The sequence below is a fragment of the Triturus cristatus genome, chromosome 8 (genome assembly GCF_964204655.1).
Source record: "Triturus cristatus chromosome 8, aTriCri1.1, whole genome shotgun sequence".
NCBI classification, from domain to species: Eukaryota; Metazoa; Chordata; class Amphibia; order Caudata; family Salamandridae; genus Triturus; species Triturus cristatus.
Genome location: NC_140591.1, coordinates 736,530,754 through 736,551,148, shown reverse-complemented (window position 1 = coordinate 736,551,148; position 20,395 = coordinate 736,530,754). Strand labels below are relative to the sequence as shown.

Genomic DNA, 20,395 nt, shown 5'->3' with positions numbered 1-20,395 from the left:
GTACATGCCATGCAAGACCAGATGTTTGGTATTAGCTCAGACTGGGCAGGGCTGAAGCATGAGACTCTAGCAAAGAATTATCCACTACTGCAAAGAAAAAATTGATGTTGGTTTTGAAACGCAAACTTCAAAACAACTTGAAAAGAGTACCAAGAAAAGGGCTCGTCCGGGATTTGAACCCGGGACCTCTCGCACCCAAAGCGAGAATCATACCCCTAGACCAACGAGCCCTCAAAATCCTCTTACCTCTCAAAAGCTAATACCGGCTCTAAGCCCGCAATGAAGATCATGCTGGTATCTTTATGATGCTTGGTCTGTGAATACGCATGAAAGTCAGTCTCAACTTACCCTTTCTCAAACGATAGCACTATCATTTACAAGTGTCTCCTTTTATTCCGTCCCAGCTTTGGACACGTCTTACAGGAAGTCAGCCCTTATTTATATATTTCTGCAGTGGCTGAAGCTTAATGAGAAAGAGTAACAAGTTGTTCATAACAACATAAGAAACACATTGTGCATTTTCTCTCAAATACTCCTTCACTTTGTGCCAAAAGAAATACCAAGGTGAATACCTAGGCCACAGATTCAAGCTAAAGATCTTCCTGCTGAATGCAAGGCGCAATAAAAACTGCATATCGCTGGACTAAAGCATTCCTTGCATAGCCTCTAACATCATAACATAACTGAGCTGCTAGCAGCAAGCTAACCAATACCTTTCTGAAATGAGAATGACATGTGCTTATCTGCTCAATCAGTGCTCAATCAGTGCTCAATCAGGCGAGATTTAGAAAAGGTGGAAAGGGTCCAAGTGGATGCCCCTTCCTTTTTAGGGTGGGTCCTGCTGACTATCATAGGATTGCTTGTAAAAGTGGTCAGGGTCAGAGGAAAAGCTGCCAACACTTCTTAGCGTTCTCTATAGATGCAGCCATTTTCTGTGACTGTAATTTCGGCCTTTTCCCAGAAGTCTCTATTCTGCCTATGCAAATTAACAAAAGCAGTGCTTATTCCTCACTTGCTCAAAGGTCCTTCCTGTCCAGAAAGCTCTGATTAAGCATGCTTATTTTCTTTTTCTGGGATATTTTAAATTGTTTCGCTGTCCAGTCTGTGGCAGTAGAAAGCTGCTTATGATGCCAGGTTTTGATGAATCCCCAAGGTACAAGTACAGAGGAATATATCAGTCTCTAGGATATGGAACTTTTAGCTAACACATCACAATATGTGATGCTTGCCAAGAAAACACTACATTCTGGAGCGCTGATGATCAGAACATTCTGCTCCTGAAGGATAGAAAAGACAGCTTGATTGAAATAAAGTCTGTTTATATTGACGCTCTCTCTCTCCCTATATATACATACATGCGTACACACACACACACAGGTATGTCATGCATTTCTTCAGATTTGTTTCAACCATTTACCATTTATTGGAGAATCCCTACTTTTCAAGTGACTGCAAATGAAGTCATCTCTGGCACTTTTTGTGCAAAGTAAGAGACACACATGACACCTTTTTATAAAAGTCATCGGTTTCTTTGTTACTGTGTACTTTCAAAGCATGGGGCTTTCACACGTCAGGTAAACCTGATTACCACTACACAACAAAAGCAGATGCAGCTTTCTTATCTATGTCGTGATAGAACAGTTGTGAATTGAGTAGAAGAAGGGCCCTGATGTGATACTTATTACATGCAGCCTGTAAGATAGTCAAACATGCAGGCTAGGAAGGAAGATGCAAATATCAATGTATTAGAAAAACACCTAAAGGCGAGTGATATGCTTTCATTCATGCATGGCTAGGAAAAATCGCCATACTGTTGCAAACATTCTTACACCACCAACTGGAAATAAATGATTCTGACATTAAACGTAAAGGTGACAATGCATTTGTATCATCACCTTGAGAAGGATCATCTTGGAATTGAGCCGAGGGCCTCTGCACTCAAAGCCAGAAACACTCCACTAAAATAAGATTCCTGTTGGTGCCAACAATTCTCCATGTTAATGCTTGTTCTAGGTGAGCAGTGAACCGATTGCAGGGCTCTTTTGAAAGCAAGGTCTGAGAACCAACAGATACATCCACACGCCGATTACTTTAGTGTTTTGAGAGAATTCCCTTTCTTGGAACGAGATTGCATGAAATAATCTTCAGGGCTTGGACAATTCCATGGCAAAACGGCACCTATCAACATTGTAGCCAACACAATATAACAACTGTTTCTGCCCGGTTTCAAACCGGGGACCTTTCGCGTGTGAGGCAAACGTGATAACCACTACACTACAGAAACAGATACCTACAGTTGATTTTTCTGTAATGAAACTGCTCCGAACTGGCTATTCCATGGGCCTCTGGCTTTAGATTTCTTTCATGCAACCTGCCCGACATCCCTAGCTGAACGCTCGTACATGCCATGCAAGACCAGATGTTTGGTATTAGCTCAGACTGGGCAGGGCTGAAGCATGAGACTCTAGCAAAGAATTATCCACTACTGCAAAGAAAAAATTGATGTTGGTTTTGAAACGCAAACTTCAAAACAACTTGAAAAGAGTACCAAGAAAAGGGCTCGTCCGGGATTTGAACCCGGGACCTCTCGCACCCAAAGCGAGAATCATACCCCTAGACCAACGAGCCCTCAAAATCCTCTTACCTCTCAAAAGCTAATACCGGCTCTAAGCCCGCAATGAAGATCATGCTGGTATCTTTATGATGCTTGGTCTGTGAATACGCATGAAAGTCAGTCTCAACTTACCCTTTCTCAAACGATAGCACTATCATTTACAAGTGTCTCCTTTTATTCCGTCCCAGCTTTGGACACGTCTTACAGGAAGTCAGCCCTTATTTATATATTTCTGCAGTGGCTGAAGCTTAATGAGAAAGAGTAACAAGTTGTTCATAACAACATAAGAAACACATTGTGCATTTTCTCTCAAATACTCCTTCACTTTGTGCCAAAAGAAATACCAAGGTGAATACCTAGGCCACAGATTCAAGCTAAAGATCTTCCTGCTGAATGCAAGGCGCAATAAAAACTGCATATCGCTGGACTAAAGCATTCCTTGCATAGCCTCTAACATCATAACATAACTGAGCTGCTAGCAGCAAGCTAACCAATACCTTTCTGAAATGAGAATGACATGTGCTCAATCAGTGCTCAATCAGGCGAGATTTAGAAAAGGTGGAAAGGGTCCAAGTGGATGCCCCTTCCTTTTTAGGGTGGGTCCTGCTGACTATCATAGGATTGCTTGTAAAAGTGGTCAGGGTCAGAGGAAAAGCTGCCAACACTTCTTAGCGTTCTCTATAGATGCAGCCATTTTCTGTGACTGTAATTTCGGCCTTTTCCCAGAAGTCTCTATTCTGCCTATGCAAATTAACAAAAGCAGTGCTTATTCCTCACTTGCTCAAAGGTCCTTCCTGTCCAGAAAGCTCTGATTAAGCATGCTTATTTTCTTTTTCTGGGATATTTTAAATTGTTTCGCTGTCCAGTCTGTGGCAGTAGAAAGCTGCTTATGATGCCAGGTTTTGATGAATCCCCAAGGTACAAGTACAGAGGAATATATCAGTCTCTAGGATATGGAACTTTTAGCTAACACATCACAATATGTGATGCTTGCCAAGAAAACACTACATTCTGGAGCGCTGATGATCAGAACATTCTGCTCCTGAAGGATAGAAAAGACAGCTTGATTGAAATAAAGTCTGTTTATATTGACGCTCTCTCTCTCCCTATATATACATACATGCGTACACACACACACACAGGTATGTCATGCATTTCTTCAGATTTGTTTCAACCATTTACCATTTATTGGAGAATCCCTACTTTTCAAGTGACTGCAAATGAAGTCATCTCTGGCACTTTTTGTGCAAAGTAAGAGACACACATGACACCTTTTTATAAAAGTCATCGGTTTCTTTGTTACTGTGTACTTTCAAAGCATGGGGCTTTCACACGTCAGGTAAACCTGATTACCACTACACAACAAAAGCAGATGCAGCTTTCTTATCTATGTCGTGATAGAACAGTTGTGAATTGAGTAGAAGAAGGGCCCTGATGTGATACTTATTACATGCAGCCTGTAAGATAGTCAAACATGCAGGCTAGGAAGGAAGATGCAAATATCAATGCATTAGAAAAACACCTAAAGGCGAGTGATATGCTTTCATTCATGCATGGCTAGGAAAAATCGCCATACTGTTGCAAACATTCTTACACCACCAACTGGAAATAAATGATTCTGACATTAAACGTAAAGGTGACAATGCATTTGTATCATCACCTTGAGAAGGATCATCTTGGAATTGAGCCGAGGGCCTCTGCACTCAAAGCCAGAAACACTCCACTAAAATAAGATTCCTGTTGGTGCCAACAATTCTCCATGTTAATGCTTGTTCTAGGTGAGCAGTGAACCGATTGCAGGGCTCTTTTGAAAGCAAGGTCTGAGAACCAACAGATACATCCACACGCCGATTACTTTAGTGTTTTGAGAGAATTCCCTTTCTTGGAACGAGATTGCATGAAATAATCTTCAGGGCTTGGACAATTCCATGGCAAAACGGCACCTATCAACATTGTAGCCAACACAATATAACAACTGTTTCTGCCCGGTTTCAAACCGGGGACCTTTCGCGTGTGAGGCAAACGTGATAACCACTACACTACAGAAACAGATACCTACAGTTGATTTTTCTGTAATGAAACTGCTCCGAACTGGCTATTCCATGGGCCTCTGGCTTTAGATTTCTTTCATGCAACCTGCCCGACATCCCTAGCTGAACGCTCGTACATGCCATGCAAGACCAGATGTTTGGTATTAGCTCAGACTGGGCAGGGCTGAAGCATGAGACTCTAGCAAAGAATTATCCACTACTGCAAAGAAAAAATTGATGTTGGTTTTGAAACGCAAACTTCAAAACAACTTGAAAAGAGTACCAAGAAAAGGGCTCGTCCGGGATTTGAACCCGGGACCTCTCGCACCCAAAGCGAGAATCATACCCCTAGACCAACGAGCCCTCAAAATCCTCTTACCTCTCAAAAGCTAATACCGGCTCTAAGCCCGCAATGAAGATCATGCTGGTATCTTTATGATGCTTGGTCTGTGAATACGCATGAAAGTCAGTCTCAACTTACCCTTTCTCAAACGATAGCACTATCATTTACAAGTGTCTCCTTTTATTCCGTCCCAGCTTTGGACACGTCTTACAGGAAGTCAGCCCTTATTTATATATTTCTGCAGTGGCTGAAGCTTAATGAGAAAGAGTAACAAGTTGTTCATAACAACATAAGAAACACATTGTGCATTTTCTCTCAAATACTCCTTCACTTTGTGCCAAAAAAAATACCAAGGTGAATACCTAGGCCACAGATTCAAGCTAAAGATCTTCCTGCTGAATGCAAGGCGCAATAAAAACTGCATATCGCTGGGCTAAAGCATTCCTTGCATAGCCTCTAACATCATAACATAACTGAGCTGCTAGCAGCAAGCTAACCAATACCTTTCTGAAATGAGAATGACATGTGCTTATCTGCTCAATCAGTGCTCGATCAGGCGAGATTTAGAAAAGGTGGAAAGGGTCCAAGTGGATGCCCCTTCCTTTTTAGGGTGGGTCCTGCTGACTATCATAGGATTGCTTGTAAAAGTGGCCAGGGTCAGAGGAAAAGCTGCCAACACTTCTTAGCGTTCTCTATAGATGCAGCCATTTTCTGTGACTGTAATTTCGGCCTTTTCCCAGAAGTCTCTATTCTGCCTATGCAAATTAACAAAAGCAGTGCTTATTCCTCACTTGCTCAAATGTCCTTCCTGTCCAGAAAGCTCTGATTAAGCATGCTTATTTTCTTTTTCTGGGATATTTTAAATTGTTTCGCTGTCCAGTCTGTGGCAGTAGAAAGCTGCTTATGATGCCAGGTTTTGATGAATCCCCAAGGTACAAGTACAGAGGAATATATCAGTCTCTAGGATATGGAACTTTTAGCTAACACATCACAATATGTGATGCTTGCCAAGAAAACACTACATTCTGGAGCGCTGATGATCAGAACATTCTGCTCCTGAAGGATAGAAAAGACAGCTTGATTGAAATAAAGTCTGTTTATATTGACGCTCTCTCTCTCCCTATATATACATACATGCGTACACACACACACACAGGTATGTCATGCATTTCTTCAGATTTGTTTCAACCATTTACCATTTATTGGAGAATCCCTACTTTTCAAGTGACTGCAAATGAAGTCATCTCTGGCACTTTTTGTGCAAAGTAAGAGACACACATGACACCTTTTTATAAAAGTCATCGGTTTCTTTGTTACTGTGTACTTTCAAAGCATGGGGCTTTCACACGTCAGGTAAACCTGATTACCACTACACAACAAAAGCAGATGCAGCTTTCTTATCTATGTCGTGATAGAACAGTTGTGAATTGAGTAGAAGAAGGGCCCTGATGTGATACTTATTACATGCAGCCTGTAAGATAGTCAAACATGCAGGCTAGGAAGGAAGATGCAAATATCAATGTATTAGAAAAACACCTAAAGGCGAGTGATATGCTTTCATTCATGCATGGCTAGGAAAAATCGCCATACTGTTGCAAACATTCTTACACCACCAACTGGAAATAAATGATTCTGACATTAAACGTAAAGGTGACAATGCATTTGTATCATCACCTTGAGAAGGATCATCTTGGAATTGAGCCGAGGGCCTCTGCACTCAAAGCCAGAAACACTCCACTAAAATAAGATTCCTGTTGGTGCCAACAATTCTCCATGTTAATGCTTGTTCTAGGTGAGCAGTGAACCGATTGCAGGGCTCTTTTGAAAGCAAGGTCTGAGAACCAACAGATACATCCACACGCCGATTACTTTAGTGTTTTGAGAGAATTCCCTTTCTTGGAACGAGATTGCATGAAATAATCTTCAGGGCTTGGACAATTCCATGGCAAAACGGCACCTATCAACATTGTAGCCAACACAATATAACAACTGTTTCTGCCCGGTTTCAAACCGGGGACCTTTCGCGTGTGAGGCAAACGTGATAACCACTACACTACAGAAACAGATACCTACAGTTGATTTTTCTGTAATGAAACTGCTCCGAACTGGCTATTCCATGGGCCTCTGGCTTTAGATTTCTTTCATGCAACCTGCCCGACATCCCTAGCTGAACGCTCGTACATGCCATGCAAGACCAGATGTTTGGTATTAGCTCAGACTGGGCAGGGCTGAAGCATGAGACTCTAGCAAAGAATTATCCACTACTGCAAAGAAAAATTGATGTTGGTTTTGAAACACAAACTTCAAAACAACTTGAAAAGAGTACCAAGAAAAGGGCTCATCCGGGATTTGAACCCGGGACCTCTCGCACCCAAAGCGAGAATCATACCCCTAGACCAACGAGCCCTCAAAATCCTCTTACCTCTCAAAAGCTAATACCGGCTCTAAGCCCGCAATGAAGATCATGCTGGTATCTTTATGATGCTTGGTCTGTGAATACGCATGAAAGTCAGTCTCAACTTACCCTTTCTCAAACGATAGCACTATCATTTACAAGTGTCTCCTTTTATTCCGTCCCAGCTTTGGACACGTCTTACAGGAAGTCAGCCCTTATTTATATATTTCTGCAGTGGCTGAAGCTTAATGAGAAAGAGTAACAAGTTGTTCATAACAACATAAGAAACACATTGTGCATTTTCTCTCAAATACTCCTTCACTTTGTGCCAAAAGAAATACCAAGGTGAATACCTAGGCCACAGATTCAAGCTAAAGATCTTCCTGCTGAATGCAAGGCGCAATAAAAACTGCATATCGCTGGACTAAAGCATTCCTTGCATAGCCTCTAACATTATAACATAACTGAGCTGCTAGCAGCAAGCTAACCAATACCTTTCTGAAATGAGAATGACATGTGCTTATCTGCTCAATCAGTGCTCAATCAGTGCTCAATCAGGCGAGATTTAGAAAAGGTGGAAAGGGTCCAAGTGGATGCCCCTTCCTTTTTAGGGTGGGTCCTGCTGACTATCATAGGATTGCTTGTAAAAGTGGCCAGGGTCAGAGGAAAAGCTGCCAACACTTCTTAGCGTTCTCTATAGATGCAGCCATTTTCTGTGACTGTAATTTCGGCCTTTTCCCAGAAGTCTCTATTCTGCCTATGCAAATTAACAAAAGCAGTGCTTATTCCTCACTTGCTCAAAGGTCCTTCCTGTCCAGAAAGCTCTGATTAAGCATGCTTATTTTCTTTTTCTGGGATATTTTAAATTGTTTCGCTGTCCAGTCTGTGGCAGTAGAAAGCTGCTTATGATGCCAGGTTTTGATGAATCCCCAAGGTACAAGTACAGAGGAATATATCAGTCTCTAGGATATGGAACTTTTAGCTAACACATCACAATATGTGATGCTTGCCAAGAAAACACTACATTCTGGAGCGCTGATGATCAGAACATTCTGCTCCTGAAGGATAGAAAAGACAGCTTGATTGAAATAAAGTCTGTTTATATTGACGCTCTCTCTCTCCCTATATATACATACATGCGTACACACACACACACAGGTATGTCATGCATTTCTTCAGATTTGTTTCAACCATTTACCATTTATTGGAGAATCCCTACTTTTCAAGTGACTGCAAATGAAGTCATCTCTGGCACTTTTTGTGCAAAGTAAGAGACACACATGACACCTTTTTATAAAAGTCATCGGTTTCTTTGTTACTGTGTACTTTCAAAGCATGGGGCTTTCACACGTCAGGTAAACCTGATTACCACTACACAACAAAAGCAGATGCAGCTTTCTTATCTATGTCGTGATAGAACAGTTGTGAATTGAGTAGAAGAAGGGCCCTGATGTGATACTTATTACATGCAGCCTGTAAGATAGTCAAACATGCAGGCTAGGAAGGAAGATGCAAATATCAATGTATTAGAAAAACACCTAAAGGCGAGTGATATGCTTTCATTCATGCATGGCTAGGAAAAATCGCCATACTGTTGCAAACATTCTTACACCACCAACTGGAAATAAATGATTCTGACATTAAACGTAAAGGTGACAATGCATTTGTATCATCACCTTGAGAAGGATCATCTTGGAATTGAGCCGAGGGCCTCTGCACTCAAAGCCAGAAACACTCCACTAAAATAAGATTCCTGTTGGTGCCAACAATTCTCCATGTTAATGCTTGTTCTAGGTGAGCAGTGAACCGATTGCAGGGCTCTTTTGAAAGCAAGGTCTGAGAACCAACAGATACATCCACACGCCGATTACTTTAGTGTTTTGAGAGAATTCCCTTTCTTGGAACGAGATTGCATGAAATAATCTTCAGGGCTTGGACAATTCCATGGCAAAACGGCACCTATCAACATTGTAGCCAACACAATATAACAACTGTTTCTGCCCGGTTTCAAACCGGGGACCTTTCGCGTGTGAGGCAAACGTGATAACCACTACACTACAGAAACAGATACCTACAGTTGATTTTTCTGTAATGAAACTGCTCCGAACTGGCTATTCCATGGGCCTCTGGCTTTAGATTTCTTTCATGCAACCTGCCCGACATCCCTAGCTGAACGCTCGTACATGCCATGCAAGACCAGATGTTTGGTATTAGCTCAGACTGGGCAGGGCTGAAGCATGAGACTCTAGCAAAGAATTATCCACTACTGCAAAGAAAAAATTGATGTTGGTTTTGAAACGCAAACTTCAAAACAACTTGAAAAGAGTACCAAGAAAAGGGCTCGTCCGGGATTTGAACCCGGGACCTCTCGCACCCAAAGCGAGAATCATACCCCTAGACCAACGAGCCCTCAAAATCCTCTTACCTCTCAAAAGCTAATACCGGCTCTAAGCCCGCAATGAAGATCATGCTGGTATCTTTATGATGCTTGGTCTGTGAATACGCATGAAAGTCAGTCTCAACTTACCCTTTCTCAAACGATAGCACTATCATTTACAAGTGTCTCCTTTTATTCCGTCCCAGCTTTGGACACGTCTTACAGGAAGTCAGCCCTTATTTATATATTTCTGCAGTGGCTGAAGCTTAATGAGAAAGAGTAACAAGTTGTTCATAACAACATAAGAAACACATTGTGCATTTTCTCTCAAATACTCCTTCACTTTGTGCCAAAAGAAATACCAAGGTGAATACCTAGGCCACAGATTCAAGCTAAAGATCTTCCTGCTGAATGCAAGGCGCAATAAAAACTGCATATCGCTGGACTAAAGCATTCCTTGCATAGCCTCTAACATCATAACATAACTGAGCTGCTAGCAGCAAGCTAACCAATACCTTTCTGAAATGAGAATGACATGTGCTCAATCAGTGCTCAATCAGGCGAGATTTAGAAAAGGTGGAAAGGGTCCAAGTGGATGCCCCTTCCTTTTTAGGGTGGGTCCTGCTGACTATCATAGGATTGCTTGTAAAAGTGGTCAGGGTCAGAGGAAAAGCTGCCAACACTTCTTAGCGTTCTCTATAGATGCAGCCATTTTCTGTGACTGTAATTTCGGCCTTTTCCCAGAAGTCTCTATTCTGCCTATGCAAATTAACAAAAGCAGTGCTTATTCCTCACTTGCTCAAAGGTCCTTCCTGTCCAGAAAGCTCTGATTAAGCATGCTTATTTTCTTTTTCTGGGATATTTTAAATTGTTTCGCTGTCCAGTCTGTGGCAGTAGAAAGCTGCTTATGATGCCAGGTTTTGATGAATCCCCAAGGTACAAGTACAGAGGAATATATCAGTCTCTAGGATATGGAACTTTTAGCTAACACATCACAATATGTGATGCTTGCCAAGAAAACACTACATTCTGGAGCGCTGATGATCAGAACATTCTGCTCCTGAAGGATAGAAAAGACAGCTTGATTGAAATAAAGTCTGTTTATATTGACGCTCTCTCTCTCCCTATATATACATACATGCGTACACACACACACACAGGTATGTCATGCATTTCTTCAGATTTGTTTCAACCATTTACCATTTATTGGAGAATCCCTACTTTTCAAGTGACTGCAAATGAAGTCATCTCTGGCACTTTTTGTGCAAAGTAAGAGACACACATGACACCTTTTTATAAAAGTCATCGGTTTCTTTGTTACTGTGTACTTTCAAAGCATGGGGCTTTCACACGTCAGGTAAACCTGATTACCACTACACAACAAAAGCAGATGCAGCTTTCTTATCTATGTCGTGATAGAACAGTTGTGAATTGAGTAGAAGAAGGGCCCTGATGTGATACTTATTACATGCAGCCTGTAAGATAGTCAAACATGCAGGCTAGGAAGGAAGATGCAAATATCAATGCATTAGAAAAACACCTAAAGGCGAGTGATATGCTTTCATTCATGCATGGCTAGGAAAAATCGCCATACTGTTGCAAACATTCTTACACCACCAACTGGAAATAAATGATTCTGACATTAAACGTAAAGGTGACAATGCATTTGTATCATCACCTTGAGAAGGATCATCTTGGAATTGAGCCGAGGGCCTCTGCACTCAAAGCCAGAAACACTCCACTAAAATAAGATTCCTGTTGGTGCCAACAATTCTCCATGTTAATGCTTGTTCTAGGTGAGCAGTGAACCGATTGCAGGGCTCTTTTGAAAGCAAGGTCTGAGAACCAACAGATACATCCACACGCCGATTACTTTAGTGTTTTGAGAGAATTCCCTTTCTTGGAACGAGATTGCATGAAATAATCTTCAGGGCTTGGACAATTCCATGGCAAAACGGCACCTATCAACATTGTAGCCAACACAATATAACAACTGTTTCTGCCCGGTTTCAAACCGGGGACCTTTCGCGTGTGAGGCAAACGTGATAACCACTACACTACAGAAACAGATACCTACAGTTGATTTTTCTGTAATGAAACTGCTCCGAACTGGCTATTCCATGGGCCTCTGGCTTTAGATTTCTTTCATGCAACCTGCCCGACATCCCTAGCTGAACGCTCGTACATGCCATGCAAGACCAGATGTTTGGTATTAGCTCAGACTGGGCAGGGCTGAAGCATGAGACTCTAGCAAAGAATTATCCACTACTGCAAAGAAAAAATTGATGTTGGTTTTGAAACACAAACTTCAAAACAACTTGAAAAGAGTACCAAGAAAAGGGCTCATCCGGGATTTGAACCCGGGACCTCTCGCACCCAAAGCGAGAATCATACCCCTAGACCAACGAGCCCTCAAAATCCTCTTACCTCTCAAAAGCTAATACCGGCTCTAAGCCCGCAATGAAGATCATGCTGGTATCTTTATGATGCTTGGTCTGTGAATACGCATGAAAGTCAGTCTCAACTTACCCTTTCTCAAACGATAGCACTATCATTTACAAGTGTCTCCTTTTATTCCGTCCCAGCTTTGGACACGTCTTACAGGAAGTCAGCCCTTATTTATATATTTCTGCAGTGGCTGAAGCTTAATGAGAAAGAGTAACAAGTTGTTCATAACAACATAAGAAACACATTGTGCATTTTCTCTCAAATACTCCTTCACTTTGTGCCAAAAGAAATACCAAGGTGAATACCTAGGCCACAGATTCAAGCTAAAGATCTTCCTGCTGAATGCAAGGCGCAATAAAAACTGCATATCGCTGGACTAAAGCATTCCTTGCATAGCCTCTAACATTATAACATAACTGAGCTGCTAGCAGCAAGCTAACCAATACCTTTCTGAAATGAGAATGACATGTGCTTATCTGCTCAATCAGTGCTCAATCAGTGCTCAATCAGGCGAGATTTAGAAAAGGTGGAAAGGGTCCAAGTGGATGCCCCTTCCTTTTTAGGGTGGGTCCTGCTGACTATCATAGGATTGCTTGTAAAAGTGGCCAGGGTCAGAGGAAAAGCTGCCAACACTTCTTAGCGTTCTCTATAGATGCAGCCATTTTCTGTGACTGTAATTTCGGCCTTTTCCCAGAAGTCTCTATTCTGCCTATGCAAATTAACAAAAGCAGTGCTTATTCCTCACTTGCTCAAAGGTCCTTCCTGTCCAGAAAGCTCTGATTAAGCATGCTTATTTTCTTTTTCTGGGATATTTTAAATTGTTTCGCTGTCCAGTCTGTGGCAGTAGAAAGCTGCTTATGATGCCAGGTTTTGATGAATCCCCAAGGTACAAGTACAGAGGAATATATCAGTCTCTAGGATATGGAACTTTTAGCTAACACATCACAATATGTGATGCTTGCCAAGAAAACACTACATTCTGGAGCGCTGATGATCAGAACATTCTGCTCCTGAAGGATAGAAAAGACAGCTTGATTGAAATAAAGTCTGTTTATATTGACGCTCTCTCTCTCCCTATATATACATACATGCGTACACACACACACACAGGTATGTCATGCATTTCTTCAGATTTGTTTCAACCATTTACCATTTATTGGAGAATCCCTACTTTTCAAGTGACTGCAAATGAAGTCATCTCTGGCACTTTTTGTGCAAAGTAAGAGACACACATGACACCTTTTTATAAAAGTCATCGGTTTCTTTGTTACTGTGTACTTTCAAAGCATGGGGCTTTCACACGTCAGGTAAACCTGATTACCACTACACAACAAAAGCAGATGCAGCTTTCTTATCTATGTCGTGATAGAACAGTTGTGAATTGAGTAGAAGAAGGGCCCTGATGTGATACTTATTACATGCAGCCTGTAAGATAGTCAAACATGCAGGCTAGGAAGGAAGATGCAAATATCAATGTATTAGAAAAACACCTAAAGGCGAGTGATATGCTTTCATTCATGCATGGCTAGGAAAAATCGCCATACTGTTGCAAACATTCTTACACCACCAACTGGAAATAAATGATTCTGACATTAAACGTAAAGGTGACAATGCATTTGTATCATCACCTTGAGAAGGATCATCTTGGAATTGAGCCGAGGGCCTCTGCACTCAAAGCCAGAAACACTCCACTAAAATAAGATTCCTGTTGGTGCCAACAATTCTCCATGTTAATGCTTGTTCTAGGTGAGCAGTGAACCGATTGCAGGGCTCTTTTGAAAGCAAGGTCTGAGAACCAACAGATACATCCACACGCCGATTACTTTAGTGTTTTGAGAGAATTCCCTTTCTTGGAACGAGATTGCATGAAATAATCTTCAGGGCTTGGACAATTCCATGGCAAAACGGCACCTATCAACATTGTAGCCAACACAATATAACAACTGTTTCTGCCCGGTTTCAAACCGGGGACCTTTCGCGTGTGAGGCAAACGTGATAACCACTACACTACAGAAACAGATACCTACAGTTGATTTTTCTGTAATGAAACTGCTCCGAACTGGCTATTCCATGGGCCTCTGGCTTTAGATTTCTTTCATGCAACCTGCCCGACATCCCTAGCTGAACGCTCGTACATGCCATGCAAGACCAGATGTTTGGTATTAGCTCAGACTGGGCAGGGCTGAAGCATGAGACTCTAGCAAAGAATTATCCACTACTGCAAAGAAAAAATTGATGTTGGTTTTGAAACGCAAACTTCAAAACAACTTGAAAAGAGTACCAAGAAAAGGGCTCGTCCGGGATTTGAACCCGGGACCTCTCGCACCCAAAGCGAGAATCATACCCCTAGACCAACGAGCCCTCAAAATCCTCTTACCTCTCAAAAGCTAATACCGGCTCTAAGCCCGCAATGAAGATCATGCTGGTATCTTTATGATGCTTGGTCTGTGAATACGCATGAAAGTCAGTCTCAACTTACCCTTTCTCAAACGATAGCACTATCATTTACAAGTGTCTCCTTTTATTCCGTCCCAGCTTTGGACACGTCTTACAGGAAGTCAGCCCTTATTTATATATTTCTGCAGTGGCTGAAGCTTAATGAGAAAGAGTAACAAGTTGTTCATAACAACATAAGAAACACATTGTGCATTTTCTCTCAAATACTCCTTCACTTTGTGCCAAAAGAAATACCAAGGTGAATACCTAGGCCACAGATTCAAGCTAAAGATCTTCCTGCTGAATGCAAGGCGCAATAAAAACTGCATATCGCTGGACTAAAGCATTCCTTGCATAGCCTCTAACATCATAACATAACTGAGCTGCTAGCAGCAAGCTAACCAATACCTTTCTGAAATGAGAATGACATGTGCTCAATCAGTGCTCAATCAGGCGAGATTTAGAAAAGGTGGAAAGGGTCCAAGTGGATGCCCCTTCCTTTTTAGGGTGGGTCCTGCTGACTATCATAGGATTGCTTGTAAAAGTGGTCAGGGTCAGAGGAAAAGCTGCCAACACTTCTTAGCGTTCTCTATAGATGCAGCCATTTTCTGTGACTGTAATTTCGGCCTTTTCCCAGAAGTCTCTATTCTGCCTATGCAAATTAACAAAAGCAGTGCTTATTCCTCACTTGCTCAAAGGTCCTTCCTGTCCAGAAAGCTCTGATTAAGCATGCTTATTTTCTTTTTCTGGGATATTTTAAATTGTTTCGCTGTCCAGTCTGTGGCAGTAGAAAGCTGCTTATGATGCCAGGTTTTGATGAATCCCCAAGGTACAAGTACAGAGGAATATATCAGTCTCTAGGATATGGAACTTTTAGCTAACACATCACAATATGTGATGCTTGCCAAGAAAACACTACATTCTGGAGCGCTGATGATCAGAACATTCTGCTCCTGAAGGATAGAAAAGACAGCTTGATTGAAATAAAGTCTGTTTATATTGACGCTCTCTCTCTCCCTATATATACATACATGCGTACACACACACACACAGGTATGTCATGCATTTCTTCAGATTTGTTTCAACCATTTACCATTTATTGGAGAATCCCTACTTTTCAAGTGACTGCAAATGAAGTCATCTCTGGCACTTTTTGTGCAAAGTAAGAGACACACATGACACCTTTTTATAAAAGTCATCGGTTTCTTTGTTACTGTGTACTTTCAAAGCATGGGGCTTTCACACGTCAGGTAAACCTGATTACCACTACACAACAAAAGCAGATGCAGCTTTCTTATCTATGTCGTGATAGAACAGTTGTGAATTGAGTAGAAGAAGGGCCCTGATGTGATACTTATTACATGCAGCCTGTAAGATAGTCAAACATGCAGGCTAGGAAGGAAGATGCAAATATCAATGCATTAGAAAAACACCTAAAGGCGAGTGATATGCTTTCATTCATGCATGGCTAGGAAAAATCGCCATACTGTTGCAAACATTCTTACACCACCAACTGGAAATAAATGATTCTGACATTAAACGTAAAGGTGACAATGCATTTGTATCATCACCTTGAGAAGGATCATCTTGGAATTGAGCCGAGGGCCTCTGCACTCAAAGCCAGAAACACTCCACTAAAATAAGATTCCTGTTGGTGCCAACAATTCTCCATGTTAATGCTTGTTCTAGGTGAGCAGTGAACCGATTGCAGGGCTCTTTTGAAAGCAAGGTCTGAGAACCAACAGATACATCCACACGCCGATTACTTTAGTGTTTTGAGAGAATTCCCTTTCTTGGAACGAGATTGCATGAAATAATCTTCAGGGCTTGGACAATTCCATGGCAAAACGGCACCTATCAACATTGTAGCCAACACAATATAACAACTGTTTCTGCCCGGTTTCAAACCGGGGACCTTTCGCGTGTGAGGCAAACGTGATAACCACTACACTACAGAAACAGATACCTACAGTTGATTTTTCTGTAATGAAACTGCTCCGAACTGGCTATTCCATGGGCCTCTGGCTTTAGATTTCTTTCATGCAACCTGCCCGACATCCCTAGCTGAACGCTCGTACATGCCATGCAAGACCAGATGTTTGGTATTAGCTCAGACTGGGCAGGGCTGAAGCATGAGACTCTAGCAAAGAATTATCCACTACTGCAAAGAAAAAATTGATGTTGGTTTTGAAACGCAAACTTCAAAACAACTTGAAAAGAGTACCAAGAAAAGGGCTCGTCCGGGATTTGAACCCGGGACCTCTCGCACCCAAAGCGAGAATCATACCCCTAGACCAACGAGCCCTCAAAATCCTCTTACCTCTCAAAAGCTAATACCGGCTCTAAGCCCGCAATGAAGATCATGCTGGTATCTTTATGATGCTTGGTCTGTGAATACGCATGAAAGTCAGTCTCAACTTACCCTTTCTCAAACGATAGCACTATCATTTACAAGTGTCTCCTTTTATTCCGTCCCAGCTTTGGACACGTCTTACAGGAAGTCAGCCCTTATTTATATATTTCTGCAGTGGCTGAAGCTTAATGAGAAAGAGTAACAAGTTGTTCATAACAACATAAGAAACACATTGTGCATTTTCTCTCAAATACTCCTTCACTTTGTGCCAAAAAAAATACCAAGGTGAATACCTAGGCCACAGATTCAAGCTAAAGATCTTCCTGCTGAATGCAAGGCGCAATAAAAACTGCATATCGCTGGGCTAAAGCATTCCTTGCATAGCCTCTAACATCATAACATAACTGAGCTGCTAGCAGCAAGCTAACCAATACCTTTCTGAAATGAGAATGACATGTGCTTATCTGCTCAATCAGTGCTCGATCAGGCGAGATTTAGAAAAGGTGGAAAGGGTCCAAGTGGATGCCCCTTCCTTTTTAGGGTGGGTCCTGCTGACTATCATAGGATTGCTTGTAAAAGTGGCCAGGGTCAGAGGAAAAGCTGCCAACACTTCTTAGCGTTCTCTATAGATGCAGCCATTTTCTGTGACTGTAATTTCGGCCTTTTCCCAGAAGTCTCTATTCTGCCTATGCAAATTAACAAAAGCAGTGCTTATTCCTCACTTGCTCAAATGTCCTTCCTGTCCAGAAAGCTCTGATTAAGCATGCTTATTTTCTTTTTCTGGGATATTTTAAATTGTTTCGCTGTCCAGTCTGTGGCAGTAGAAAGCTGCTTATGATGCCAGGTTTTGATGAATCCCCAAGGTACAAGTACAGAGGAATATATCAGTCTCTAGGATATGGAACTTTTAGCTAACACATCACAATATGTGATGCTTGCCAAGAAAACACTACATTCTGGAGCGCTGATGATCAGAACATTCTGCTCCTGAAGGATAGAAAAGACAGCTTGATTGAAATAAAGTCTGTTTATATTGACGCTCTCTCTCTCCCTATATATACATACATGCGTACACACACACACACAGGTATGTCATGCATTTCTTCAGATTTGTTTCAACCATTTACCATTTATTGGAGAATCCCTACTTTTCAAGTGACTGCAAATGAAGTCATCTCTGGCACTTTTTGTGCAAAGTAAGAGACACACATGACACCTTTTTATAAAAGTCATCGGTTTCTTTGTTACTGTGTACTTTCAAAGCATGGGGCTTTCACACGTCAGGTAAACCTGATTACCACTACACAACAAAAGCAGATGCAGCTTTCTTATCTATGTCGTGATAGAACAGTTGTGAATTGAGTAGAAGAAGGGCCCTGATGTGATACTTATTACATGCAGCCTGTAAGATAGTCAAACATGCAGGCTAGGAAGGAAGATGCAAATATCAATGTATTAGAAAAACACCTAAAGGCGAGTGATATGCTTTCATTCATGCATGGCTAGGAAAAATCGCCATACTGTTGCAAACATTCTTACACCACCAACTGGAAATAAATGATTCTGACATTAAACGTAAAGGTGACAATGCATTTGTATCATCACCTTGAGAAGGATCATCTTGGAATTGAGCCGAGGGCCTCTGCACTCAAAGCCAGAAACACTCCACTAAAATAAGATTCCTGTTGGTGCCAACAATTCTCCATGTTAATGCTTGTTCTAGGTGAGCAGTGAACCGATTGCAGGGCTCTTTTGAAAGCAAGGTCTGAGAACCAACAGATACATCCACACGCCGATTACTTTAGTGTTTTGAGAGAATTCCCTTTCTTGGAACGAGATTGCATGAAATAATCTTCAGGGCTTGGACAATTCCATGGCAAAACGGCACCTATCAACATTGTAGCCAACACAATATAACAACTGTTTCTGCCCGGTTTCAAACCGGGGACCTTTCGCGTGTGAGGCAAACGTGATAACCACTACACTACAGAAACAGATACCTACAGTTGATTTTTCTGTAATGAAACTGCTCCGAACTGGCTATTCCATGGGCCTCTGGCTTTAGATTTCTTTCATGCAACCTGCCCGACATCCCTAGCTGAACGCTCGTACATGCCATGCAAGACCAGATGTTTGGTATTAGCTCAGACTGGGCAGGGCTGAAGCATGAGACTCTAGCAAAGAATTATCCACTACTGCAAAGAAAAAATTGATGTTGGTTTTGAAACACAAACTTCAAAACAACTTGAAAAGAGTACCAAGAAAAGGGCTCATCCGGGATTTGAACCCGGGACCTCTCGCACCCAAAGCGAGAATCATACCCCTAGACCAACGAGCCCTCAAAATCCTCTTACCTCTCAAAAGCTAATACCGGCTCTAAGCCCGCAATGAAGATCATGCTGGTATCTTTATGATGCTTGGTCTGTGAATACGCATGAAAGTCAGTCTCAACTTACCCTTTCTCAAACGATAGCACTATCATTTACAAGTGTCTCCTTTTATTCCGTCCCAGCTTTGGACACGTCTTACAGGAAGTCAGCCCTTATTTATATATTTCTGCAGTGGCTGAAGCTTAATGAGAAAGAGTAACAAGTTGTTCATAACAACATAAGAAACACATTGTGCATTTTCTCTCAAATACTCCTTCACTTTGTGCCAAAAGAAATACCAAGGTGAATACCTAGGCCACAGATTCAAGCTAAAGATCTTCCTGCTGAATGCAAGGCGCAATAAAAACTGCATATCGCTGGACTAAAGCATTCCTTGCATAGCCTCTAACATCATACCATAACTGAGCTGCTAGCAGCAAGCTAACCAATACCTTTCTGAAATGAGAATGACATGTGCTCAATCTGTGCTCAATCAGTGCTCAATCAGGCGAGATTTAGAAAAGGTGGAAAGGGTCCAAGTGGATGCCCCTTCCTTTTTAGGGTGGGTCCTGCTGACTATCATAGGATTGCTTGTAAAAGTGGTCAGGGTCAGAGGAAAAGCTGCCAACACTTCTTAGCGTTCTCTATAGATGCAGCCATTTTCTGTGACTGTAATTTCGGCCTTTTCCCAGAAGTCTCTATTCTGCCTATGCAAATTAACAAAAGCAGTGCTTATTCCTCACTTGCTCAAAGGTCCTTCCTGTCCAGAAAGCTCTGATTAAGCATGCTTATTTTCTTTTTCTGGGATATTTTAAATTGTTTCGCTGTCCAGTCTGTGGCAGTAGAAAGCTGCTTATGATGCCAGGTTTTGATGAATCCCCAAGGTACAAGTACAGAGGAATATATCAGTCTCTAGGATATGGAACTTTTAGCTAACACATCACAATATGTGATGCTTGCCAAGAAAACACTACATTCTGGAGCGCTGATGATCAGAACATTCTGCTCCTGAAGGATAGAAAAGACAGCT

The 20,395-nt window shown here is 41.7% G+C and overlaps 6 non-coding genes across 6 annotated transcripts; all 6 read right to left on the bottom strand.

Annotated features, from left to right (window-relative positions):
- Positions 1-158: 158 nt before the first annotated feature.
- TRNAP-UGG (transfer RNA proline (anticodon UGG)) lies at positions 159-230 on the bottom strand. The gene has a single exon. It is a non-coding gene; the product is annotated as a tRNA-Pro (tRNA).
- Positions 231-2,556: 2,326 nt separating this feature from the next.
- TRNAP-UGG (transfer RNA proline (anticodon UGG)) lies at positions 2,557-2,628 on the bottom strand. The gene has a single exon. It is a non-coding gene; the product is annotated as a tRNA-Pro (tRNA).
- Positions 2,629-4,935: 2,307 nt separating this feature from the next.
- On the bottom strand, positions 4,936-5,007 carry TRNAP-UGG (transfer RNA proline (anticodon UGG)). Its single transcript has one exon. It is a non-coding gene; the product is annotated as a tRNA-Pro (tRNA).
- Positions 5,008-9,719: 4,712 nt separating this feature from the next.
- Positions 9,720-9,791, bottom strand: TRNAP-UGG (transfer RNA proline (anticodon UGG)). Its single transcript has one exon. It is a non-coding gene; the product is annotated as a tRNA-Pro (tRNA).
- Positions 9,792-14,496: 4,705 nt separating this feature from the next.
- On the bottom strand, positions 14,497-14,568 carry TRNAP-UGG (transfer RNA proline (anticodon UGG)). Its single transcript has one exon. It is a non-coding gene; the product is annotated as a tRNA-Pro (tRNA).
- A 2,307-nt stretch (positions 14,569-16,875) lies between these two features.
- On the bottom strand, positions 16,876-16,947 carry TRNAP-UGG (transfer RNA proline (anticodon UGG)). The gene has a single exon. It is a non-coding gene; the product is annotated as a tRNA-Pro (tRNA).
- Positions 16,948-20,395: the final 3,448 nt, after the last annotated feature.